The following is a 27,925-nucleotide window of genomic DNA, read 5'->3' on the forward strand; positions in this document are numbered from 1 at the left end:
GTGCCTCTGTTGGTGTCACCTTCAAAGTAACAAGTCTGAGAACTGTCTTCCAACTTGGGAGCTAGTTGGTCTCCCAGATATGGGGATATTTAGAGAACTAGCTTGTGAAGAAGGTCAAGAAAGCAGAGAGGACAGCTCTTAGGCTTCACTTCACTGAAGATACATCACTCAGACAAGATGCCCAGAAAGTTCAGCATTAACAAAGGTCTAGAGTCTTGTAAATTACTTCCTATGGAAGTTTATTGTGAACAGCAGTAACAAAGCAGCCTCAGTTTGCTAATCCTGTGGAAGGTTAAAGAACACCTATTAAATTATTGAACATGCTCACTGAATAAAGTTGAATCCAGCAAAACAAAACAAAAAACAAAAAACACCAATTACGCTCTGGAGCATAACAGAGATGAAATCTTAGGATATAACTACAGTATAGGTGCTTAGCATGACCAGGAAGATGACTACAATGGTTATACCCAGGTTTAGGTGAAAACTACATGTAAGATACTGTGAGGTCCTTGGATTGTGAGATGAGTAGGGTATTGGTCATCCTGGAAGAAAATCTGGATCAATTAAATGTCAGATGAATTAGATGCACTAAAAATAAAAAGAGAAGCAAGAAAGTGGTCCTATTAATAATCAGCCCATCCATGCTTAGCAAAGTTCCTATATTGCACAGATTTCAGTTACCACCGTTTAGTTCAATGACGTCAGTCCTCCAACAACACAGTTCTGATATCAGTCGCTATGGTATACTGCCTGTGAATAATTGCATAAAGGAGAAACCTCACTGCTAGACCTTCAACCCATAAATTGCTACATGTATACCAGAGGCGCATTATAATCAGTGACCAATTATGTCACTTCTTTTCATGTCTATTGGTGTTTGGCCGCCACACATCTTTTATTCAGTTGACACACTGGCAGCAAACCATGTAGTTGTGCTTTTTCCTTTTCTTTCAGTGATAAACCTGCATAACATTTTCAAAAATGGCTAATCAAAGAGAAAACTGGCCAACAGTAAAGTGTCACAAAGATGAAGGTACGACAAAGAAACAAAAATAGAGAACTCTGAAGGTTCGTAAATTTTATGCGTCAACTTGACTGAGCTAAGGGATGTCCAGACAGGTGGTACAACACTATTTCTGGTGTCTTTGTGAGGATGTTCGCAGAAGACATTAGCATGTAAATGAGCAGACTGAGTAAAGATCAGAGCATCCTCACCAGTGTGGGCAGGCACCATCTGATAGAACAAGAAGGTGGAGGAAGGGCAAATTTACACTGTCTGTTTGTCTGTTTGAGCTGGGACATCCATCTTCTCCTGCACTTGCACATTGGCACTGTGGTTCTCTGGCCTTTGGACATGGACTTTGGTCTGAATTATTCCACTGATTTTCTCTAGTTCTCCAGAATGCAGGTGGTGGAATTATCAGCCTCTGTAATTGTGTAAGCCACTTTCCATAATAAAATAAATCTTCATATATACATAAATCTTTATATATATAATTCTTCATATATATAATAAAATAAATCCGTGTGTGTGTGTGTGTGTGTGTGTGTGTGTGTGTGTACTGTTTCTCTGGAGAACACTGACTAACACACTCTGAAAGCGAAATTCAAATTAAGTGTAAATGGAGTTATGGAAGAAACAGCTATCAGAGGGAATATTGCCACTGTTTGAGACATTCCAGAGGAACTTAGGGAAGGCAGCCTTAACAACATACATGAAGAAAATGTATTGTTTATTTAGTTTAGGATAAAGATGTCCCAGGAGAGTGACACTGGCAATGAAACAAAACAAACAAAACTCACATTAAAGGAATTCTCAGAGGTATTTCATGACATTGAAAGCACAAAGAATAAATAGTCGGAAGCTGATTCAAACTTAGAAAGGAGAACGACCATTTGCCAAGGTATAGCTCACTCCATACTGTAAGTACTACAATGAGAAGAGGAGGGCCAGCATCATTCAAACTATATTCCATTAAGATTTTTATAAAGAGATATTGATCATGTTTCTGATGTTTGAAATTACAGTATACTAAATATTAGTTTCACTATTTAAAAAAATGTTCCTGTACATTTATAACCTACAATAAAACAGTTTTTAATGTTTTGAGAAAATATTTTTATAAGTCGCAGAACAGTTGGAACTTTCCCCTCTGATGCACGAGATTGCATTCCATCTTCTGTTTGCACAGAGGTGAGTCGGTGACTGATTCTCTGACCAACCACACAGAGCCTAGAGTTATCACCTACCTGAACTGGCAAAGTCTTCCATGACTTATGTGGCCTCATCCTTGGATGAGGATTGCCACCGACCCAATCCCCCGCCAAAAGCCTGAGATCAGACTTCCATGCTAGCTATGAGAAAAAAGAGGCAATGACTATTTTATTCCATCAGTGTTTGAAAAGAGTCTGCAACTTCTATGCAGGTATCTCAATGCATCTAGGAATGCAGGGATGGATAGAAAGTCCTTCGATCACAACGGAATACCTGTTTTGCTCTTTAAAGGAGAGAGGACAGGCTGACGAATGCTATGGGTGCTTAGACTCACATCTTGTCCATGAGGTTGGGATTATTCTCTAATTCTAAAGGAATAGTTTTGGTGACATCTCTCAGAAAACTGACAATAAACTACAATGTTTTAAACTTGTACTATATCCAGGAGATATATAAATATATAAAATGTTTTGTTATTTAAATTTCACAAGTACACAATGTATTATTTTCATTACACAAATACAATAAATGAGACAATAATTTTCTCAAAGACACCCAATTAAGCTGCCAGACTGCAGAGAGTTTCAGGTGATAAGATTTAGATTCCTTCTCTTTAGTTCATCATCTTCCAAAGATGACACTTTAAACATTGTCCAGCTGGTTACTGATCATACTGTTCTCTAAGCCCTTCCCCACGGGATTTGAAAAGTCTGCTTCTAAGCATGTCTGAAACTTTTTTAACTTTTCAATGTTTTTAGAGATGGGGGTCTCGCTATGTTGCCCAGGCTGTACTGTCATGGCTATTCACAGGAGTAATCACAGCACACTATAGCCTCAAACTCCTCACCTCAAGAGATCCTCCCGCCTCAGCCTCCAAAGTACAGGCCACAGGCATGTGCCACCGTGTGCAGCCATAACCTGAGTTTTTCACCTACAATAACCAAAGCTCTTACCTTCTCAGTGAGCCACCAGGCCCGGCGGTGTCTTTGTTTTAAATAGTAATAACATATAAACTTAGAATAAATATGCTGTTCTTTTAAGAATTTATGGCCAGGCACAGTGGCTCACGCTTGTGAACGCAGTACTTTGGGAAGCTGAGGTAGGTGGATCATGAGGCCAGGAGTTCGAGACTATCCTGGCAAACATGGTGAAACACTGTCTCTACTAAAAATAAAAAAAATTAGCCAGGTGTGGTGGCGTGCACCTGTAGTCCCAGCTACCCAGGAGGCTGAGGCAGGAGAATAGCTTGAAATAGCTTAAACCTGGGAGGCGGAGGTTGCAGTAAGCTGAGATTGCACTACTGCACTCCAGTTTGGGTGACAGAGCAAGACCCCCTCTCAAAAAAAGAAAAAAAAAAGAAAGAAAAAAAAAAGAAAAGAATTTACATTTGTATATGAATACAAAGACTGAAAAATGTATTAGAAACATTTATTATGTAAGAGATTCATTATGAAAGGGTTCAAAGATGGAATTCATCAAAGGGTTTGTATATTTTGAGAAGGAAGTATGACATCATCTAAATACATATTGCTGGGTTAAATATTATTTCCACTATGAGAGAAAAATCTATCATCTTTTGTCCTAGTGTAAAACTCAGGACTTGGCTTCTGCAGCAGCCCTTGGCTCTGAAATCTTCAACTTGTCCCCTTTAGAGTTTCAAACACACGCCCTACCTCACACCCCATGCAGAGTTACTCTGGACCCACACAGCTGAGCTCTACATGGTGTTGTTAATTGAATCCAACAGTCATAGGATTTCATTCCCACATCTTGTTCTGAAAGCTGACATTTATGATTCCAATAAAGATTTCAACAGAAAGATGAGAGTAAATAGCTCAGAGGAACCTTTTTTTTTTTTTTTTTGAGACCAAGTCTCACTCTGTCACATAGGCTGGAGTGCAGTGGTATGGTCTCGGCTCACTGAAACCTCCACCTCCTGAGTTCGAGTGATTCTCTTGCCTCAGTCTCTTGAGTAGCTGGGACTACAGATGCATGCCACCACATCTGGCTAATTTTTGTATTTTTAGTAGAGACGGGGCTTCATCATGTTGGCCAGGCTGCTCTCAAACTCCTGACCTCATGATTTGCCCACCTCAGCCTCCCAAAGTGTTGGGGTTACAGGTATAAGCCACCGTACCCAACCCTTCATAACAATATATTATCTGTGAAATTATCTTTCAGAACAGTGGCCTTGATTTGACATTTTTAAAAAGTCAGGCAAATCTACTAAGACATAATAAATAGGGAGTGGCTTTGACACCCTGTAAACAGTTATCAAGGACCTCAACTTCTAATATTTACCTTTTTTGTTTTTTGCTGTGTCTTTTTTTTTTTTTTTTTTTTTTTTTTGAGACAGAGTCTCACTCTGTCACCAGGCTGGAGTGCAGTGGTGGATCTCAGTTCACTGCAACCTCCACCTCCTGGGTTCGTGTGATTCTCCCGCCTCAGCCTCCCGATTAGCTGGGACTACAAGTGTGCACCACCACACCCAGCTAATTTTTGTATTTTTATTAGAGATGGGGTTTCACCATGTTGGTCAGGATGGTCTCAATCTCTTGACTTTGTGATCTGCCCACCTTATCTTCCCAAAGCGCTGGGATTACAGGCATGAGCCACCATGCCCGGCCTAACGTTTACTTTCAATCATTTTAACAAGCAAGCAAACTTTACAAGATTAGTGAGGTTCTGGTGTAAGAGATGTTTTCATCGTCCCTGACTGACACTCACCAGGCTTCCCACTAAAATGTGGCAGGGATAAGAGTACACCTCACCACTACAGAGCCCAGAATGGTAGCTCCCCTAGTTTTGGAATTTGAGAACAGTTTCCACCACAAAGTCTCAGACTGAATGAAGAAACACAGTTGGTGGTCTTATACTGGACCAAGCATAGATAGTTAACACCAAGACAAAAGTATGCCAAATTGCAGGGTCTTTATTGCCAGCAGCCATGGAGGACTCGCATCTCTCCAACCTGTGGCATCAAAAGGAGGGTTCCAAGACTTTTTATACCCCAAAAACCACCCTGGGAGTGGGGGTGAGGAGCGGGGATGGGGATGAAAGGCTTCAGACATTCCAAGGGCTAGTGGATTCTGTAAATCACCTCCTGGGCAGAGAGGAGGGTGCAGGTCTCTGGACATTCCAAGGGCTAGGAGACTTGTCACTTTGATTGTTACCTAAGTGGTTTACGGAAGTCAAGATAAGCATTAGTTTACATCCTCTGGGTAGTGGTGGAAATAACAGATCTTAGTTACTTATTATAAGTCGCAGGGGCCAGGATGGAATTAGCTTGGGCTTGCTTATTCTGGTCATTACCGGTAAGCAAAGGCTAGCAATTCTGGCAGTTACTGATAAGAAAAGGTAAGCAGCTTTACATAGTGGGAATTTTGCAGAGCAAACTAGCAGTTTTATTTACGGAAGCCAAGGCCAGCAGTTATTGTGAGGAGAATGGGGCGGTCATTACAACTTATTTTAAAAACAGCTTTGTCTTTATAAAATGGTGTTGTTCAGGCTCTAACTCTAGGCCAGCTATAGCACAGTGGCTCAGACCTAGAGATGGAGTAAATCTGTTGGTCTGAATAAAAGGTCAAAAATATATTGGACATTTGTGGGGAGCCAGCCCCAACCCTGTACGTGGGTGCCCTGAGTACCGGTGCTGATGAGAAAGCGAGAAATAAAGACAAAGAGTAGAATTCCACAGTATGTGTCCAGGGATCAATGCACGCTTGCTCACCAGACCTTGTTGGCCCTGAGCTCTGGGATCCACACACTTTTATAAAGGGCATTACCTTGTTAATCTTGTGGGCTGTGGGGAGGGGAGATGAGAAATGTAAACTAAAAACTATTGTAGGGTAAGATGAGGGGAAGGAGCCTGTGTCTGCAGCATTCAACAGTAAATGTGGTTCTTCTAAGAAATGCTAACTTAGGACACTGAGTTTTACCACCCACTGATATTAAGGTGAATCTGCATAGAGGCACAGTGGCTAAGGCACCACCAGGTCTGACCACACACAATGCATCAAGGGGCTTTCATCTCCGGAGCATTTCGGACACAGAGCAATCAGAGTTATTCCCTACTCCGAGAACATAGGGTTAGGGTTCAGAGCCTGTGGCGTTCCGGTTATCTCTGCCCTGCAAGACTTTCCTGTCTTTCACGCTCCCATCTGCCAAGACCCTCCCAAGTCTTGTGAGCAGAGATTGCATTCCTTCCCAGAGTTCTTGCACGAGTCCTCTTTACGAGACCCTCTTGCAGACCCTATGTTGGGAAGAAATCATAGGACCGAAGCAGTCTGTCCTGCTTTGCACCCACACTGCAGCGTTCCGCGGTTTATAGCGCTCTCAGGTGCTCTTCACTATAGGCCTCCTGCTACCACTCGATTTCCTTTTTTACAGAAATTTTAATTTTACTGCACCATACTTTGGAGTTTTCTGAATTCAGCATTTGATCCGTGGCACAAATCTCAGTGTATAAAAAGCAAAGCAAGCTTGTAATCATTTAACTAGAAAGAACACAGGTCTGTTCCTGGCCATCTTGGCCCACATTTCTGCAGAAAACTGGACTTCTCTTCATCTATTGTTCTGCATACTTCATTGAATGAACTTTAAAAACATTAAAAACAAACCTGCAAGCATTGTTTTTACAGGCAAACAGAATGAGGTCTTCTCTTTCTGATTCCCTACTCACCTCCGCCAAATCCTGTCTGTCTCTCATACATTGTATGTCCTATTTTTCACCCCTCTGTAACAGTCTAAAAATGATAACTAGAAGTAAAATATGCCTGTTTGGGAACAACTGGAAAATCAGAAAACTACAAAGAAGAAATAATCACTAGAGACACCTGATGTTCCTATTTCAGCCACTTCACTGCTCAGGCTGTTCACAGCCCTTGCACTGCCTGTCAGTTCTCCGTGCTTGCCCCCTTCCTCCTTCTCTGCTTCTCACTCTCAGCTGAAGACTTCAATTCTGATACAGAAGGAATAAGAATGGATGACTCTCCACAGTGCAGCAGGCACAGGCATCTGTCTCCATGCGCTTGGCTTTCCTGGCTCCCAGGCCCAACCCCGCACTGTGCACTGGATCCTGTTTCCCCCTCCTCCTGAAGGACTTTGCTCCAGAAATGATTTCCATTCCTGCCTCATTATTTTTCTTCTTTGTTAATGAGTCATTGCCAAGAAAAATGATGCACCATAACATCTTGAATTGCAATTTCTAAAAACTCCACATTTTCCTGATTCCTCAACATCTCCACAAACAGGCTGTGGGCACCTTTCCCAGATGATCAGGTACACCAATGTGACAAGGCTGGGCCCTGTCACAAGTGCCCCTTCTTGCTCTTTCCTGACCGTGGCCTTGTGACATTTAAGCACACCCGTGATATCCCCTCTTGCTTTGCTGGTAAACTCCACCCTGCCCACAGGTCCTTACTTGCCCTTGGCTCCCCACCTGCTTGGCTGAGGCTGCTTTCTTGGTGCTCGGCCCAGGTAACCCCACAAGGTATGTCATGCCTCCCTCTTTCGGACCTGTGAATACAGTAAATCCTTTATTCATTTGCTTCCCCAGTATAATCTCCGCAGCCTATTGGAATGTTCCTTAAGAACTCCACAAAGGGTGCTCACTCCCTCATTTATAGCATACCTCCACCTTAAAAAAAACCTCTCGATCCTATGTCTTTCTCAGCTCCTACCCAATTTTAAGCTTCCCATTTCCAAGAAAAGTTCTTGCAAGAGTTGTTCACATTCAGCACTTTTTCTTCTTTCTTCAACCCACTCCAACATGGGCAACAAGCACACCCAAGTTGCTAAATGACTCATGGTCAGTCCTGAGGTCATTTGACCTTGCAGCATCCATTTGAGTCTATGGGTCATGCTGTCCATTGTCACTCATTTTGCTCCCTTGGCTTTTATGACACCTCCTCATACTTGCTTGATTTTTCGTCTACTTCATTGGCTCTTCCTCTGCATCCTTAGGTCCCCAACTAGAACTTTTTACGTAATTTGCAGGGTGTGGTGCAGAATGAAAATGCAGGGCCCTTGTTTAAAAATTATTAAGCATTTCGCCACTGCTCTGTGTCCTGTTTGCCTAGACGCCTGGCTTGTGTGGCCCTGTGACCTGCAGGTATTGGAGATCTACAGCTACGACGCCGGGACCCCCTAGAAGCCTAGAAATGGAACCATTGACATTTAGGGATATGGCCATAGAATTCTCTCTGGAGGAGTGGCAATGCCTGGACCCTGCACAGCGGAATTTATATAGGAATGTGATGTTAGAGAACTACAGAAACCTGGCCTTCCTGGGCAGACAAGCAACCTCATCAAGCAGCTCCCTGACACCACAGCCAGGTAAATCCACAAAGATGGGAAAAAACCAGCACAAAAAAGATGAAACCATCATCAAAGACCAGAACACCTCTTCTCCTTCAAGGCATCACAACTCCTCAACATCACAGAATCACAATTTGACCGAGGAGTGCGACGAATTGACAGAAAAAGGCTTCAGAAGGTGGCTAGTGAGAAACATTTCTGAGCTAAAGGAACATGTTCTAACTCAAAGGAAAGCAAACAAAAACCTTGAAAAAAAGTTAGACAAAATGCTAATTAGAATAACCAGCATACAGAAGAACTTAGACGACTTGATGGAGTGGAAAAACACAGCACAAGAACTACGTGAAGTAAACACAAGTTCTAATAGCCAGATCGATCAAGGAGAAGAAAGGATATCAGAGATTGAAGATCAACTCAATGAAATAAAAAGAGAAGGCAAGACAAGAGAAAAAAGAGTGAAAAGAAATGAACAAAGCCTCCGAGTAATATGGGATTATGTGAAAAGACCTAATCTACGCTTGATCGGTATACCTGAATATGACGGCGAGAATGAATCCAAGCTGGAAAACATGTTCCAGGATATTATCCAGGAGAACTTCCCAAGTCTAGCAAGGCAGTCCAAATTTCAAATTCAAGAAATACAGAGAACTCCCCAAAGATATTCCTCAAGAAGAGCAACCCCAAGGCACATAATCGTCAGATTCACCAGGGTTGAAATGAAGGAAAAAATACTAAGGGCAGCCAGAGAGAAAGGCCAGGTCACCCACAGAGGGAAGCCCATCAGATTCACAGCAGATCTCTCTGCAGAAACCCTACAAGCCAGAAGAGAGTGGAGGCCAATATTCAACATCCTTAAAGAAAAGAACTTTCAACCCAGAATCTCATATCCAGCCAAACTAAGCTTTGTAAGTGAAGGAGAAATAAAATCCTTTACAGACAAGGAATTATTGAGAGATTTTGTCACCACCAAACCTGCCCTACAAGAGCTCCTGAGAGAAACACTAAGCATGGAAAGGAACAAGTACCAGTCACTGCAAAAGCAAACCAGTTGGCAAAGACCAAAAATGCAATGAAGAAAATGAGGCAACTAATGGGAAAGAAAATCAGCCAGTAACAAAATGGCAGCATCAGATCACATATAGCAATATTAACATTGAAAGTAAATGGCCTAAATGCTCCAATCAAAAGACACAGACTGGCAAACTGAATAAAAAGTCAGAACCCATAGGTGTGCTGTATTCAGGAAACCCATCTCACATACAAAGACACACATAGACTCACAATAAAGGGATAGAAGAAGATTTACGAAGCAAATGGAGAACAAAAAAAAGCAGGGGTTGATCCTAGTCTCTGATAAAATGGACTTCAACAAAGATCAAAAGAGACAAAGAAGGACACTATATTATGGTCAAAGAATCAATCCAACAGGAAGAGTTAAGTACCCTAAATACATACGTCCCCAACACAGGAGCACCCAGATACATGAAGCAAGTTCTTAATGACCTAAAACAAGATTTAGACTCCCACACAATAATAGTGGGAGACTTCAACACTCCACTGTCAATATTAGATAAATCAGCAGAAAATTAACAAGGATATCCAGGACTTGAATGTAGAGCTGGACCAAGTGGACCTAATACACATATATCGAACACTCCACCCCAAATCCACAGAATATACATTTTTCTCAGCACCAAATTGCACATACTCTAAAATTGACCATATCATTGGAAGCAAACCACCCCTCAGCAAACGCAAAAGAACAGAAATCATAACAAACAGTCTATCAGACCACAGCGCAGTCAGAATAGGACTCAGGATCAAGAAACACACACAAACCCGCATAACTACTTGGAAACTGAATAACCTGTTTCTGAGTGTCAACTGGAAACTGTCTCTAAAAAAAAAGAAATACTAGACTTCCATAGAATCAACCCAAACGCCCATAAATGATAGATTGGACAAAGAAAATGTGGTACATGTACACCATGGAATACTACGCAGCTATAAAAAACAAGTTTGTGTCCTTTGTAGGGACTTGGATGAATCTGGAAACCATCATTCTCAGCGAACTAATAAAAGAACAGAAAGTCAAACACCGTATGTTCTCACTCATAGGTGGGTGTTGAACAACGAGAACATGTGGACTCGGGGAGAGGAGCATCACACACTGGGGGTAGTTGAGGGGGGTAGGGAGAGACAGCAGGGGATGGGAAGGGAGGGGAGGATGGGGAGGGATAACATGGGGAGAAATGCCAGATATAGTATGCACCTGAAGTAAATAAATTAATTTTAAAAAATAGCCGGAAAAAAAAATTATTAAGCATTTCAAGGCAGTGAGAACAGAGCATTCAATGAAGTATGGAGCCCTTCTAAACAAGAGGTCTTGCGTGATTGCAAAGATCCTGTGTCCATGAAGCCCTGTTCCCATCCTCAGAATCCAGCAAAGCACCTGCCCAGTGCTTATCTAGATATGATCTCATCCAAGCCAATTGGCTTTAGATGCCACATTCAGCAACAAACCTCGCATCTTATCTTCAACACAAATCCCTCCTTTTTACTTCCGATTCAAATAACCAGCTGTCTATTCTCCATGTGCACTGAATATGTTAAATGCACTCAAACTTAATATGTCCAAAATGGAACTTTCATTTCCCACCCAAATTCTTCCACGGTTTTCCCCAGGTCAGTCAATACCAACTCCATTTTTCCAGTTGTTCAGGCCAAAACCATTATGGCCGTCCTGAACTCAACACATTTCTCTCACATTCCATATTCAATCCACCAAACCCTGCAAGCTCCACCTCCAAAATATTTCCAAATCTGACCAGGCAAGACCTTCACCACTGGCAACCCCAGTACAAGTTTCTGTCCTTAGCACCTGGTCTCCTAGTGTCATAGGTCTCTTGGTTTTCACTTCTGCCCTCGACAGTGTGTTTACCACACAGCCGTCAGTCATTTTTTAAAATTGTAAGTCATAGTGTGTAAGTTACAAATCACAAAGTTGAAAGCTTTGAATAGCTTCCAACCTCACTCATAATTTTTGGTTAAGTCTCCAAAATACGGTCTAAAAAACTCTATGTAGCCAGCTTCTGGCTGACTCACGACCCTCAGCTCCTCTCACTACTCCCTCAGTCACTTCATCAGCCACACTGGCTTTCTTGCTGCTTCTCAAACTTTCCTTTGCATGTGATTTTCTCCATCTGGAACACTCTTCGCTCAGGTATTTGAATGACTAACTTTCTCAATTCAGACTTCAATTTACTTGGTAGCTCCTCAGAAAGCCTTCTGTACTAAACATAAATCTCAGCTTCCCTTGACTGTTTCCTTTATTCAAAACATGGCACCCACCTCCTGAACATGGACCATGCCATGCCACTGTCATTTTTGTTGAGTCCTCAGAAGTGTCAGGAATCTGCAAAAGTCCCATTAGTTTCAAGTCTTCACTCACTTCTGAATTTAGGTGAAATATCACATAACAGGGTATGGGATCTGCCTTCCGGGCCCGCTGCCTAAGAGCCCAATAATGTACTCCTAAAGAACAGGCATTAGTTCTTCATGAGCAACAAAAAACAGGGATCTGGAAGAGCCAAGCAGCAAAGGGCAGGGAATAGATCTAGAAAGATGGTGAAGAATAACCAGTACAACCTCTGTCCTCTTACTGTTTGTTTTATTGCAGACTGATGTTTTATTCTATGTCTATGTATATGCACAAATGCATTTATGTGCAACTTGATGGCAAAGATCCCACCTTGTATGTTTACTGCCATATCACCAGCTCCTAGAGCAGTAACTGTTACATAGTAGGTATTCAACAAATATTCTTTTGAGAGAATGAATGAAGATGTAATACTACTAAACAATTCACAATTTCTCACCTTGTTCTTTTCACTCAACACAATCACTTTGAGTTGTTTTTTGGTGTGGTAAAAGTATTCTTCTAAAAGAAGGTATGATTTCTTTGAGCAATGTAGTCTAAATACACAAGAAAATAAAGGGACTACTGAACTAAATTATTTCAGCAAGACATTTAGAGAGTATTAGTGATTTGATAATAAATAAAGCTATCATGTGATTTAAGTGTTCAAAGAAAAAAGATGATGCTTTTCCTATTTGTAGTTCAAAAAAAAGATCTCATCAATCACATTATGAGTTAAACCCAAGGATGATCAACCATGCCTAGAACTATCAGAGAAAGAATTTGACAAGTAGTCAGTAAAGAAGGATCAGAAATTCAGAGTAATCACATAAGCAAAGAAATGAACTGATCTAGAAGACAGACCCATCATGGGGAGGGAAATCTCAAGGGATGAAGACTGGACCTACCGCCCTGTTTCCTGGGAAATAGGTAAGGACACAGGGTGGGGAAAGAAAAGACTTGATATTTTTCAGAGAACAAAAAGTCTGTCTCCGTTATGCAAATGCAAGTAATGAACAGTAGTTTCAGAGATGCTAATAGGATTTTTAAAATTGCTTTTCTTTGTCAATTACAAATTGCTCATTCCTGAAAATGAAACTAAAATGAGCCACTGAGTAAATTACTTCCAAAACAAGCTGGTGAAAAATGTGTAAACCTGTGAGTAATATTAAATCCTTACTTGTTTTACAGGAATTTAGACTCCAGGCACACACAATGCTTTATACCTATAATGACTATATATTTTTTAACTTATTATGTAAAATCATATATGTTATACTCCAGGCACAGTGGCTCAGACCTGTAGTCCCAGCACTTCAGGAGGTCAGGGCAGGAGAATGGCTTAAGGCAAAGAGTTTGAGATCAGCCTGGGCAATGTAGCAAGGCCCCATCCCTACAAAAAAATAAATAAATTAGCCAGGAGTGGTGGTACGCACCTGTAGTCCCAACTACTTGGGAGGCTGAGATGGAAGGATCCCTTGAGCCCAGGACTTCAAGGCTGCAGTGAGCTATAATCACACCTTTGTACTCTAGCCTAGGTAACAGAAGAAGATCCTGTCTGTTTTAAAAAAAAAGTATTATTGAAAATTTAGAACATAGCAATAAACAGAAGAAGAAAATATAAGTCAAAACAAAAACAGCCACTGTAAATGTTTTCATTTCTAATATTCCAGCTTTCTACTAAATACATGATTATGAAAAATTGTACTCATTACTGTTTAATATCCTGTTTTGTTGATGAAATAATTTTTCATGACTAGCAGTATAGTATTGTCTCATTTAAGCCAATATCATAATAACATAAGTAACACATTATTAAAAATTAAACCATCTTTGCAGTTTAAAAGTGAAAGACAAAAAAAAACAAATTCAACTTGGTTATGCATGTTAGCAGTTTAGGTTGAGGCTGGATTGATTTGCTAATATTTAAATCATAACATAATTGTAGGTTTCCTATTATGGAATGTTTGTCAGCTTTTGATTTTAAAACTATACCAATTTATAAAACAAATTAGAATATTATGCACAAAGTAGGATCTTTCCTATGCTTTAAAACAATGTGTTCTAAATTATCTGTGGTGAAATCCTTTTTTGCAGTTTCTCATCCGTCATGTACTGCTATTTAGGTCAAAACAAAACAAAAATAAATAAGTAGAAAAATAAAGTAAGAGGCCAAAAGCAATCAAAATAGAAATTTAATTTCTTTATGATTACATTCAATAGGCACAAAATTACTCTACCAAATTGCTGTAAAAGTCTCTAAATGCTGACTCCCCTTGCCATATTTATCATGAACTTGTAAGAAATAGTTCATGCCCACTGGCAGCCCATGGACCACACTCTGAATAGCCCTGATTGAAAGAAGAGGCTTGGCCAGGCGTGGTGGCTCACGCCTGTAATCCCAGCACTTTGGGAGGCCGAGGCGGGTGGATCATGAGGTCAAGAAATCAAGACCATCCTGGTCAACATCGTGAAACTGCGTCTCTACTAAAAATACAAAAAATTAGCTGGGCATGGTGGCACGTGCCTGTAATCCCAGCTACTCAGGAGGCTGAGGCAGGAGAATTGCCTGAACCCAGGAGGCAGAGGTTGTGGTGAGCCGAGATAGCGCCATTGCACTCCAGCCTGGGTAACAAGAGTGAAACTCTGTCTCAAAAAAAAAAAAAAAAGAAAGAAAGAAAGAAGAGGCTTAACATATATATATAAATACGTTATCATATATAATACATATTATATATGTGTATATATATATACACATATATATTTTGAGACAGAACCTTGCTCTGTCACCCAGGCTGGAGTGCAGTGGCATGATCTCAGCTGACTACAACCTCTACCTTCAGGGTTCAAGCAATTCTCCTGTCTCAGCCTCCTGAGTAGCTGGGGTTACAGGTGCATGCCACCATGCCTGACTAATTTTTGTGTTTTTAGTAGAGACAGGGTTTCACCATGTTGGTCAGGCTGGTCTCAAACTCCTGACCTCATGATCCGCCTGTCTTGGGCTCCCAAAGTGCTGGGATTACAGGCATTAGTCACTGTGCCTGGCCCCGAGGCTTAATATTCTTAATGATGCACATGTACCAGCAAAAAATGCTGTTAACATATTACCACAATATATGAATTTTCATTTATTTACAAATCATATGTCTAATTAAAATTATTTTAATAATATTCTGGATGCTTAGATTTTAAGTGCTCAGCATCCTGAAGATCTCATCCTTTTATTAGTTAATTCACAGGTACAATAGCCAATTAAGATAAGATTTGCTATTGCTGATACTGTGTATGGATCTCTATTTTCTAGTAACATTTCTGATCATTTAAAATTAATGAGTCAATATTTTTCAAATCTGATTAGATCATTCTTGTGTTTGACTCATAATGTGATTGATGAAACCTTTTCCTTGAACTACAAATAGGAAAAGCATCATCTAATATTTCTCTCTCTTCACCCTGTGGCTTCTCTTCAGGAATATAATTATGCCACTTGACCATTTGGGAGGATTCCTTTAATGATAATTACCTGGTATTACCCACATAGTTGGAAATTGCCATGCAGTGTATAAGAGCAACCACACTGGTGACGGGAACAGGTGGCACCCATTCTTTCTTTCGAGAATATCTGTTGGACCATGCATGTGAATTGGCCATCTAACATAAGAACTCAGAGTGGGCAAGGTCAATCAGTTAAAAATCACTTTAATAAATTTAATAAATGTGAAATTGAAATTTATTTCTTTTATTAGGAAAAATAACTAAAGTTCTATTTCTTTAATCCATATTAATGGATTTTTTGGTGCAAACTTCATATTTAAAAAGACTATGGCTTTAGAACAGGTTTCTCTAAGGGCAGCATGGTTCCTCAAGCATCTGTTTGTTTAAAATTCAGATTCCCAGATTCGATCCCATAACTTCTATATCAAAGTCCCAAGGAGAAGATGGGGAGAGAGGAGAAAGGAAGTCTTATGGTTAATAAACTACCCAAGTGATTGTTGTGATATATAAATAGATCACATATACAACAGAGCAAGACTATCTCAAATATACAGATAATATTTAGCTCAAACACAAGGACAATGCAAACTGTTAGAGATATCTTTAAGGGGAATGTGAGAACAGAGGTTTAAAATTTATTTAGCTCAAACACAAAGAAAAACGAAGTGTGAATTTTTTGAAGTTCACATAAAATACGATAGTTTTGAAAGCTGCTAGTTTATAAGAACCAAGAGTTTTGAAAGAATTTTTGAAAATCAAAGTCAAAGATTTGAAAGATAAAGGTGTAAAATTAGCCTACAAATAAACAATTAAGATTGCAGTTTTCCAGGGAGTCAATAGGATGATAGAGAACCTGACAAGAATGAGGTCAGGGTGACCTGCATGGCTCAGAGGAATCACGCAGAGAAGAGCAGAAATCATACTTGGAAAGAACTCCATTTCTGCCCTAAAAGTGGCCATTAGGGTCAACCCAAGGGCAGTTGGCAGGTGATGGAGCCAAGCCATGCCGAAGGCTGTCCACCACTGTTCAGGAGAGTGCTGCTCACATCCTGACAGAACGGCTGGCATTGCCTTCATTGCCCCCCATGAAGGTCTTCCTCTGATCGCTGCTTACACCTCACTCCATGAGCACCCAGTAGAAATGTCACTCATGTACATCCTCATGTTTCACTCAACACATCTCAAGTCTACTATAAATATTTTTCAATGACCCAGCACTTTTTAAGGACCTAAAAGAAAGGGTACAACTGTGGACACCTGAAGGGACTGGGCAGTGCAAAAAGAACAAGCAGCTCAACTTGGGTGGTTTCAGAAAACCAAAAAACAGTTCAAAACTTCACTTTGAGCCAGGACAGTAGAAAGAGCCACAGCTGTTTCATTAGTATCAGCATTTTTATTAAACTCTAAATTTATTAAAAGTGTTAAAAGATTTCATTCTTCCCTACAAAATATTTTATAATTTTTAAAAATCAAAAACTATGTTCTATTTTCTCAGCCACTGTACAAGTTACTGTTTCCATCTCAGGACTAGTCTCTGCCCCTCAAACATTCTGTCCTTCCGTCAATCCCTCCTCTTTCAATATCACGGTAAGTTTGTTTATAAAACCCTCTACCCTCTCTCCCCACCCCATGCCCTGCTCTGCTCTGCCCAGCCTGGCTTCTCTTTTCTATTCCAGGCCCTTGGCGGCAGGTGAAGCCGAATGGATGGGTGGGACATACACAGGCAGTGTCTGAGGGGCAAGAGTATGCTTTGTGCTTCTGGGAGAACCACTCTTTTCTTGGTCACTTTTTTTTGTCCTATGAACACCAGTTCCGAGCCAAATATTTGGCTTAGAGTTGCCACAGCCACACAACTCTGCTTTTTCTGCATATTCCTCTGGGTGTGAGTCCATGACAGATGGGTCTTATGACTGTACCATTTGTTTGCTTGTGGATTGTTAGGGACAGGAAAGGAGCAACATGACTAGAATGGGGCTTGATGGAGTCCCAGCTGCTCAGAGAGTAGGCACCAAAGCCCAAAGGAGGAGGTTTTGGTTTTCTAGTAGGCAAAGCAGGGCCAGCCAGGACTATGGAAGGTGGGGAAGAGGGGAGAAACATCCAACCCTATAGCTCTGGAGTGAGCCATGTTCCTTCTGAAAAACCCCCATCCATCCTCCCACTTCTTACTGTAGGTCCCAGGAGAATTGCAAAGAGAAGGACGAAAAAGAGGAAAATGATTCTGTTCTGCTGATGGGAAAAGGCAGGAGCTGACACAGTGTTCAGGGCTGGGGAGAGGCCTGCTGTGATATGCAGCTGTCACTGCTTCCCTGTTCTGCAAGGGAGTTCGTGCGGGCCAGAAGCCAGACCCTCAGAGGCTACATCAGTTCTGTTCCTCATCCTTGACTAATAAGACTGTATGCTGGCCCCCGCTGGACACAGGCCTCGTTAGGGGGGGCCAGGGGACAGCACGAAGTCACCGTGTGGTGTCTGCCAGCCCTGGGTGCCATGTCCTGAGCAGCTGTGCTGTCAGTTACTTAAACATGTGTGTGGCACTTTCTGGCAGCCAGGCGCTCAGCAGCATGCAGATAACCGAAACGGTTTCCTTAAACGGCCTGTGAGGGAGGTGCAGCCTCACAGAGTCGCCTGCTGGAGGCCGCATAGCCGGGAGGTGCCGCCGGGGTGGGGTTGGGTGTGGCTGCTATGTGCCAGGGGTGGCGGCCAGGCCGAGGGCACCTCCATTCTGGAAGCTGCAGCCCATCACAGTGCTGTTCACAGGTTCCAGACGGGGCTGTGGGGGCAGGGCGAGGGCGGGAAGGCTCCCGGGGGTCAAAGGAAGAGAAGGTGCCTGTTCTGGGGACCCAAGGGTGAGCTTTCCAAGCAGAGGGAAGCCTGGGGCCGGTTGTCATGGGGGTGTCTGAGTCTTTAGCTGGAGTTACTGGGGCAGGGAGGTCGGAAACGGAGGCCAACCGGTGTGAGCCTCTGCCTGCTGAGAGCTGCGGGGAGGGGCTGGTGTCCGCTTTCAGCGGCCTGTGACCCCGACCGTCCACTGCCGGCAATTGCAGGAGCCTCCTCCCTGGTCTCTGTCCTCACTCACAGCGGCGCCAGCCACCCCTGCGCCCCAGCAGAAGCCGGGCTCTTACAGCGCATCCCGCTCTGCCCCAGCGCTCGCCTCTCCAGGCACCGTCCTGGCTCTGGGCCCCTGCACTGCCCGTTCTGTTCTGCATTCCCTCCGCCTTTTCTGCCCTGTAAGGCAGACCTCTGCTGTCTTCACTGCTTTATTTCCCCAGACTCAGCCAGCATCCAAGGCGTGCCGTGTCCTAGGATCCTTGCAGCTGGCATGCAGGGAGGAGTGTGAGGCTCCCTGTCCCTCCTCAGACTCTCAGAATTCAGAAAAGCCCCGCTTTTTTGTCCTTGCCCTGCTGGGCCAAAGACGCCCTGCCCTCATTATTCTCTAGGGTAGACACTCCGAGCTTTTGCTGTGCACCTGCCGCATGGAACAGGAAGCTGCCCTGGCCCCTGCCCTCTGTAGCTGACTCCGGCTTCCCTGGCCACCCTCAGCTCAGCAGGGCCCCAGGAGCCCCAGTGCTATGTGACACCTTCCGCAAGTGTGGAATTGAGAAGAATGTGCCTTTCGTCCCTGAGTTACCGTGTGGTTGGTATGTGCCCTGGCACGAGGGTCAGTGGCGGGCAGGGGCGAGCATGAAGGCACCTCTGCTGTGCCCCTGCTTTTGCCTTTTCCTGACTTCTCTGGCCAGCTCTTAGGTAGAAATAAGTCCTGCCTGTTTTAACAGATGTTTATTAAACATCTGCCCTGGCCAGGCTCTGAGCAGCCTCCAGGGTCTCTGTCCTGAACACTATAGACTGCTGGTGCTGGCGGGTAGAGGCGGGGAGATTAAGTCCAGTGTCCCACAGGTGACTGTGTAATTCCACATGGGGCAATAGGGAGAAAGAGCAGACCTTCCCTTTTATTTTTATTTATTTATTTATTTATTTTCTTTTAATAAATTGAGACAGAGTCTCGCCCTGTTGCCAGGCTGGAGTGTAGTGGCACGATCCCGGCTCACTGCAACTTCCATTTTCCGGTTTCAAGCAATTTTTCTGCCTCAGCCTCCCAAGTAGCTGGATTACAGGCACACGCCATCACGCACGGCTAAACAGACCTTTCCTTTTGTGAGAGGGACGCCGGTGGGGACAGCCGGGAGGGGAGATGAAACTGAGCGGAAGTGAGAGTCACTTTGGTGCCCGGCACGTTGTCTCACACCTGTAATCTCGGCACTTTGGGAGGCTGAGGCTGGAGGGTCACTCTAGCCTGGGAGTTTGTGACTGGCCTGGTCAGCATCAGACACCTGTCTCTACTTTTAAAAATAAAAATAAGATATTTTGGGCAGGGAGAAGTATCTGTGCAAAGGCCCAGAGGTGAGTGTTTGCCCGGTTTTTTCTTTTTCTTTTTTTTTTTTTTTTTGAGATGGAGTTTTGCTCTTGTTACCCAGGCTGGAGTGCAATGGCAGGGTCTCCACTCACTGTAACCTCTGCCTCCTGGGTTCAGGCAATTCTCCTGCCTCAGCCTCCTGAGTAGCTGGGATTACAGGCACGCACCACCATGCCCAGCTGATTTTTTTGTATTTTTAGTAGAGACGGGGTTTCACCATGTTGACCAGGATGGTCTCGATCTCTTGACCTCATGATCCACCCACCTCGGCCTCCCAAAGTGCTGGGATTACAGGCTTGAGCCACCATGTCTGGCCTTGCCGGGTTTTTTCAAGGAGCAGAGGGAGGGTGTGAGGGGGAGAGGGCCTGGGGAGTTCGTGCTCATCTGAGGGTGATAGGAAAGGAGTGTCTCTTGGGCCTCCCATATGCTGTGAGAAAAGCTCTTCCTTGTTGGTGGGAGCAGGCCTCGAGGCCAAGGTGGCTGTGGGGGCCCCATGGCCCAGCTGGTTTGAGAACCTCACAGCTCCCAGGCCCTTCTCCCCCTCCAGCCTCTCTGTCCTTCGCTGTCCTGTCGCTGGTGAACACCCCGTATAACCGAGGATTTTACTGTGGGGATGACTCCATCCGGTACCCCTATCATCCAGACACCATCACCCTTGGGCTCTGGCCGGGGTCACCATCACAGCCACCGTCATTCTTGTAAGACAGGAGGGGTTCAGAGGGACAGGGAGGGGGGCAGGATGGAGTACAGCCTAATCCTGGGTTCCTGATGGGGGTGGAGGTCTGTGGGGGGCTGGGGGACACAGCCTTGCCCCGAGTGGTACTTGTGGGTAATAGGAACCCCCTTTTGTTTTTTGAGATGGAGTTTTGCTCTTGTTGCCCAGTCTGGAGTGCAATAGCAGGATCTCTGCTCACTGTAACTTCCACCTCCTGGGTTCAAGTGATTCTCTTGCCTCAGTCTCCCCAGTAGCTGGGACTACAGGCATGCTAATTTTTGTATTTTTAGTAGAGACAGGTTTCACCATGTTGGTCAGGCTGGTCTTGAACGCCCGACCTCAGGTGATCCTCCCGCCTCAGCCTCCCACAGTGCTGGGCTGGCAGGCGCGAGCCACCGAGCCCGGCTAGGGCACCTTTAGAGTCCTCAGCTCTGCAGCAGCCTTGGGGAGGCCCATGGGGAGGACTGAGGCCCACTAAGGGCCCATGGGCTGACCAGGACCTCCGCGGGTTGCCGCGGCTGCCCCACACGCAGGTCTGGGCGGGAGAAGCCTACCTGGTGCCCACAGACCAGCTGTATTCCTGCTCTGACTTCAATAATTATGTGGCTGTTGTGTACAAAGTGCTGGGGACCTTCCTCTTTGGGGCGGCTGTGAGCCAGTCTCTGACAGACCTGGCCAAGTACACGATCGGCCACCTGTACCCCAACTTCCTGTCCATCTGTGACCCCGAGTGGAGCTGGGTCAACTGCTCAGTCTACGTGCAGCTGGAGAGCGTGTGCAGGGGAAATGCTGCTGACGTCACCGAGGCCAGGTGAGTGTGGACGAGCAGCCTTCACTCTGGGGGCAGTGGGAGCTGAAGAAGCCGCAGAAGCCAGATGGTAAGGAGCCAGCAGGCAGGTGGTCAGGCAGGAGCAGGGCCTCAGGGCTCCAGGTGCCCCGCAGACAGCAGGAGGCCGCGGGGAGCGTGCTGTCTCCCTTGAGTCTCAGCCCTGCCCTCTTCTGCGCTGTCTTCTTCTTCTTCTTTTTTTTTTTAAAGATGGGGTTTCACCATGGTGGCCAGGCTGTTCTTGAATTCCTGACCGCAGGTGATCCACCCACCTTGGCCTCCCAAAGTGCTAGGATTACAGGCGTGAGCCAGCACGCCCAGCCATATGCTGTCTTCTTACCATTTCTACTGATAGGTCCTTAAACGTTTCAACTCATTGTTGTCCTTTTTAAAAAAATCAAAATATTGACTGACAAGCCTAGGGTAATGTCAGACCAAAATAAATAAATAAATAAATAAATCAAAATAAAATTTGTATAAGTCACCATTTCTTCCATTTTAATGTGTACAGTTCATTTTTAGTAGTCACAATGCTGTACAGCCATCTCCTCTACCTAATTCCAGAATATTTTCATCTCATCAGAAGAAAACCCCACAGCATAGGTAACATGGCAAAACCCCGTCTCTATGACAAATCAAAAAATTAGGCCGAGCTAGGTGGCTCATGCCTATAATCCCCGCACTTTGGGAGGCTGAGGCGGGCAGATTACCTGAGGTTGGGAGTTTGAGACCAGCCTGGCCAACATGGAGAAATCCTGTCTCTACTAAAAATACAAAATTAACCAGGCATGGTGGCACACGCTTGTAATCCCAGCGAATACCACACCATGAGCAAGAGAACCCTGCAGTGCTCTAGTTCCCATCACAGGGGTGTTGCCAGGACGCTATGGGCAAGAGGGTCTTGCAGTGCCCCAGCGGCCAGCAGGGGGCGTGACCCCACTACACCGAGAGTAAGAGTGCCCAGCAGCACAGGCACCACACTGTGAGCAAGAGGATGTAGCACTGCCCTGTTTGCCAGCAGCGGGCATATTGCCACTACACTGAGCAAGAGGGCCCTGCAGTGCTCCAGCTGCCAGCAGGTGATGCCGGTCACCACACTGTAACAGGGCCCTGCAGTGGACCTAGCCAGAAGGGGGCGTGGGCACAGCATCGTGAGCAAGAGGGCCCTGCAGTGCAGGCCCCCAGTAGGGGCCGCCCACACCCACCTTTCAGATTCTTGAGGCTCCTCCACCGGTGTGCATCGTGTCACACCACCAGCGTGCATTGAGTCACAGCGGTCTGCAGAGTTGCGTTCTCCTCTGTATAGAACTGGGGGGCATTGTGAGGGTGGAACTGCGTCTTTCCTCAGCACAGACCTTGGGGCGGAGTTCTTACTGCAAGAGGGGCTTGCAGTGGCCCCAGCTGCCATTGCGGGGGGGAGGGGGTGCGGACACAGGGCCATGAGCAAGAGGGCCCCGCACCGCCTGGCCACCAGCAGGGGGCGCCAGAACCTGCCTTTTCAGTTGGCAACACGGCGCCGGCGTGCGTCGCGTCAAGGCAATCTGCGGAGCTGCATTCTTCACAGCACAGACGTAGCGGGCACAGCCTCAGTTTGGGACAACTCTGGGCCACGTCCACCGTGAGTAAAATCCTTCCTGTTTGCATTCCTGACTGCTGAGGGTCAGAGACTAGTAAGAAGAGCTCTGTGTGGAAAACCCGACACGAAAAGCCCCTCTGAACCCTGCGCACCTGGGTTCTCCCCACCCAAGGCCAGGCAGCTGCAGTGTGAGGTGCACCCAGCAGCCTCAGAAGACAAATGGAGCGTTCCTGAGGCAGATATGGCCTCTGAAATACGGATACAATAACCCCAGTGCTCAGGTAGAAAACACCTAATGCTAACGTTACTATAAAATCCGCGCCATTCATGCGGCCTTGCCAGTACAGCAGTTTTAATACTCAACACGGACATATCAGTGCAAATGTAGAAACTAACGTATGGCTAGGGTTTAGGGTGAGGATTAGGGCTAGCGGATAGGGTTAGAGTTAGGGGTTACCAGTTAGGGGTTAGGATGTAGGGGTTAGAAAAATTTTAGGCCAAATAAATTTAAACAGTTTGTTTGAGCAAAGGAATTATTCACGAATCATGCCTGAAGCAGGAGAATGGAAAAAAGGGCTTGGGGCTTCGAGCTTTTAGTGGAGGCAGCTGAGTGAGGTTTCTCGTTGGCTCCAGCTGGGCGACCGCCGGTGGTGGGGATGGTTCCCTCAGCGTCCCTAATCATACAGCCAGCTGGCAGCTGGGCTTTTTGTTATTGACTGGTTGGTTGGTTCATGTTTTTAAGTCAGTTTAAATGACTCCAAGTTTGGTTTCCATTTGCTTAGGCAAGACCTCGGTCTAATGGCTGCTTCCTTCTTTGCTTTAATGTATCAGAACCATAATTCATTTTCATTTTACTTTACTGACATTAACAAAAGTAAGTTTTTGTTGTTGTTGTTATTGAGAAAGTTGGTTTTATTGGCAACCTACTTCTGATGGTGCATAAAATAATGTTTGTTAATCATTAGCATCTTAGATTAGATGAAATATGTTAACTCTATTAAGCTTTGTTATTAAAGCATAACAGGAGTTCAGTTGCTTTTTTTCCCTCCTAGGCTTTAACCATTTAAAACACAGTGATCCATATCCTAATGATGTGGATACTTTCTAAGAAATGTGTCCTTAGTGATTTCATCTTTGTTCAAACACCATCGAGTGTCCTTATAAAACCTGGATGGTGTAAGTGATATGGTATAGCTTCTTGCTTTCAGGCTACATACCATACCTGTATAGCTCATCTCTGTACTGAATGCTGTAGTCAAATGTCATACCATGGTGATTGTGGATTGTGATCCCTAAATATCTGAGTCAGGTCTCAGTCAAGTAGAAAGCTTATTTCGCCAAGGTTATGGACATACCCATGACATAGCCTCAGGAGGTCCTGACAACATGGGCCCAAGGTGGTCAGGGTAGAGCTTGCTTTTATATATTTTAGAGAGACATGAGACAACAATCAATATGTGCAAGATCTAAAGTCATTTGGTTCAGTGAGGTGGAACAACTGGAAGTAGGAAGGCGGGGTCGGGGGTGGTTCTAGGTCAGAAGTAGATACAACAAAAGTTGCATTCTTTTGAATTGTTTGATCAGCCTTCCACTGAATACAATTTAGTCTGGTTCAGTGAATTTGCATTTTTACGTATACAGTAGGGCAGAGGAATGGTGTGATCTTGGCCCAGCACACCCACCTCCTCCCTGGTTTAAGCGATTGTCTTGCCGCATCCTCTCCAGTAGCTGGGATTACAGGCATGCACCACCAAGCCTGGGTAATTTTTGTATTTTTAGTAGAGATGGGGTTTCTCTGTGTTTGTCAGGCGGGTCTCGAGCTCCCTACCTCAGGTGATCCGCCTGCTTTGGCCCCTCAAAGTGTTGGGATTATAAGCATGAGCCACCGTGCCTGGTCAGGAAGCTTATTTTGATTCTGATATTGTCAACTGTATTTCAGGTATAACTTATTTTCCTTGGAGCGTTAAATACTGCATTGGTATTGTATTACACAAATAAAACACAGATCCCTTTTTATCACATTCATTGCTAGTGATATTGACAACTAAATTTAGATGCATTCCAGAGTCTGGGCTTCCAGTAATTTTTAGCGATCCTCTAAAGGTAAATTACCTTTTCTCATGAGACACAGTGACATCTAAAGTCGCATTGATTGTCCTGCCACTTTTGTTTCTCTAGTTTCATCGATTTCTTCAAAGCGTCTTTGGGGGAATAACTTTGACTATCCCTTTCAACTTTTCAGTATTAGAAAACATCGTCATGAAACATTGAATAATTGTGGTCACAAATTCCCTTTACAGTCTTTCTTTGAATATTTTTTCCAGTGGCAAATATTTGCTTTTGTTGTATTGTAGCTAAAATGAATGCTGGGAAACAAAACAAAGACAAGCATTCATTATAATAAGTGATTCAGTCACAATCAATTGCTATTTTAATTTTTTTTTATAAAAAAAAAGTTATACTTTTGAAAATGTCCTGCTGTAAATTGAAATCGTCTCCCAAATCTGAATTCTTTCCTTGGTTCTAAGGTGACCAGATTTCCTAGAGAGTGAACCACACCACAAGAAAAAAGATATGATAAATATGTTTACATGGATGTGTTATTTTAACGTAAATCTTGTAAAATAGGCATTTCATTGAAATTATATATGTTTGCAATAATTACATTGCAGCATCATGAATGCCTTTGTTTTGAAAAGTAGGACTAGTTAGTGCCAATTACTACTTATTATTAGTACAAATAAGTAAGGAGATGTTTTAAAAAATCACAATTTTTAAATAAAGGTTTTATTTTAAAATAGTTTTAGAATCACACTGAAATTGGGAGGAAAATGCAGATTTCCTGTGTAGACCCAAGCTATTTTCCCCTCATATTAACATATCAACATGTATGAGATATGTTATTAACAATTTTTTTTTTTTTTTGAGATGGAGTCTTTCTTGCTCTGTAACCCAGGTTGGAGTGCAATGGCACGATACTGGCTCATTGCACCCTCTACCTACCATGTTTAAGCGATTTTCCTGCTTAAGCCTCCCAAGCAGCTAGGATTACAGGTGCCCACCAGCACGCGTGGCTAATTTTTTGTATTTTTAGTAGAGACAGGTTTCGCCATGTTGGCCAGGCTGGTCTGGAACTCTAACCTCAGATTATTTACCCGTCTAAGCCTTCAAAAGTTGTGGGATGACAAGCATGAGTCACCATGTCCAGCCTACTATCAGTATATTTGCTTTGGTTAGGTATCTGTTCAGATATTTACCCAGTTTTAAAATCACGTATGTATTTTGTAAATATCTTCTCGCATCTCTCTTTTCTTTTTGTTCTCTGAATACAGTTTTGCACAGTAGAATACTTAGTTTTATGAAGTCTGTTATCAATATTTTCATGAATTGGCATTTGATGTTTTGTGTTACAAGTCAACACCAAACTCAACGTCATATAGATTTTCTTTTAGATTTTTTATAGTTTTGCATTTAAAATTACAGTCTCTGGACTATTTTGAGTAGGTTTTTGTTTTTCTTAATTTGTGTATTTATTCATTTTATTCTACATGGCTTCCAAAGTCTTCCATCACCATCTTTGGGAAGGAATGGCTACAGTGGGCTTCATTTTGGTTTGAATTACTAAAATTATTACCTTGAGTAAACTCAATATTGAATTTTATAGGTATTTTAAGATGGCCAGGCGGGGGTGCATGTCTGCTGAGAAACTGAGCAAGAGTATCTGTGCTGAGCTCTGGCGCCACCAAAGGGCGCACGAACCCACCCCTGACCAACTTCCCTCTGAGATGCCAGAAGCAGCGAGGAGCTTCGACTTCCTGGGGCAGCACGACGGTGGTGTCAACTAAGTCTTGTTCATTGGTGAGTAAAAAGCTTCCTTTCCACGGCCCTGAGTGCAGAGAAGAGAGTCTTTAGAGTACTCAGCAAAGGAAGAAATTCATCTAGAAAAATGAAATCCCCAAATCCCATCATTACGACTACACCCTGATATCATTGTCAATATTCAGACACAGTGGCTGCTAAGATATGTTCTCACAGTGGCCTCTAATATAATAATCACACCGTGCCCTAACATTACTATGATATCCATACCGTACCCTAACACCAATATAATATCCACACCATATTCTAACGCTAATCTGATATCCACACTGTTGCTTCTAATGCTAATGTAATACTATCCATATGGTTCCCTGATGTAAATGTAATATCTGCACTGTTCTCCAACACCAATATAATATGTACACCATGCCCTAACACTAATATCCACACTGTGCAGTAAAACGAATGTGTCCACACAGCAGCCTCTAATACTAATAAGTATAATAATATCTACTAAGTGGAGTTGGTTGACACTGAGGCTTTTATAAGGGTTCACAGCTTTGGATGAAGAGTAGCCTCTCTAGTGGATTTTGGTGATGTCTCTGCTTTTCTGGCATAGTATTGATATGGTTGTTTTAAAAAGTAATTTACTTTTTAATAGTGTCATACTTCTAGGAAACTTCCAGTAGCAGTGCAAAATATAACCTGTTTCTTTTCTTAGAGTCCCCACCAGTTATTGCTGTACCCGATTTGCAATATCCCACAAAATACTCCGGTATAGCCGGGAACGGTGGCTCAAGCCTGTAATCCCAGCACTTTGGGAGGCCGAGGCGGGTGGATCACGAGGTCAAGAGATCGAGACCATCCTGGTCAACATGGTGAAACCCCGTCTCTACTGAAAATACAAAAAATTAGCTGGGCATGGTGGCGCTTGCCTGTAATCCCAGCTACTCAGGAGGCTGAGGCAGGAGAATTGCTTGAACCCAGGAGGTGGAGGTTGCGGTGAGCCGAGGTCGCGCCATTGCACTTCAGCCTGGGTAACAAGAGCGAAACTCCGTCTCAAAAAAAAAAAAAAAAAAAAAAAAAATACTCCGGTATATTTTATCCAAATTGTGGAAACTCTCCTAGGTTA

The 27,925-nt window shown here is 43.7% G+C and overlaps 1 pseudogene; it reads left to right on the forward strand.

Annotated features, from left to right (window-relative positions):
* Nucleotides 1-12,823: 12,823 nt before the first annotated feature.
* LOC141584701 (phospholipid phosphatase 2-like) lies at nucleotides 12,824-22,973 on the forward strand (annotated as a pseudogene).
* The last annotated feature ends 4,952 nt before the right edge of the window (nucleotides 22,974-27,925 follow it).

The sequence above is a fragment of the Saimiri boliviensis genome, chromosome 5, assembly GCF_048565385.1.
Source record: "Saimiri boliviensis isolate mSaiBol1 chromosome 5, mSaiBol1.pri, whole genome shotgun sequence".
NCBI classification, from domain to species: Eukaryota; Metazoa; Chordata; class Mammalia; order Primates; family Cebidae; genus Saimiri; species Saimiri boliviensis.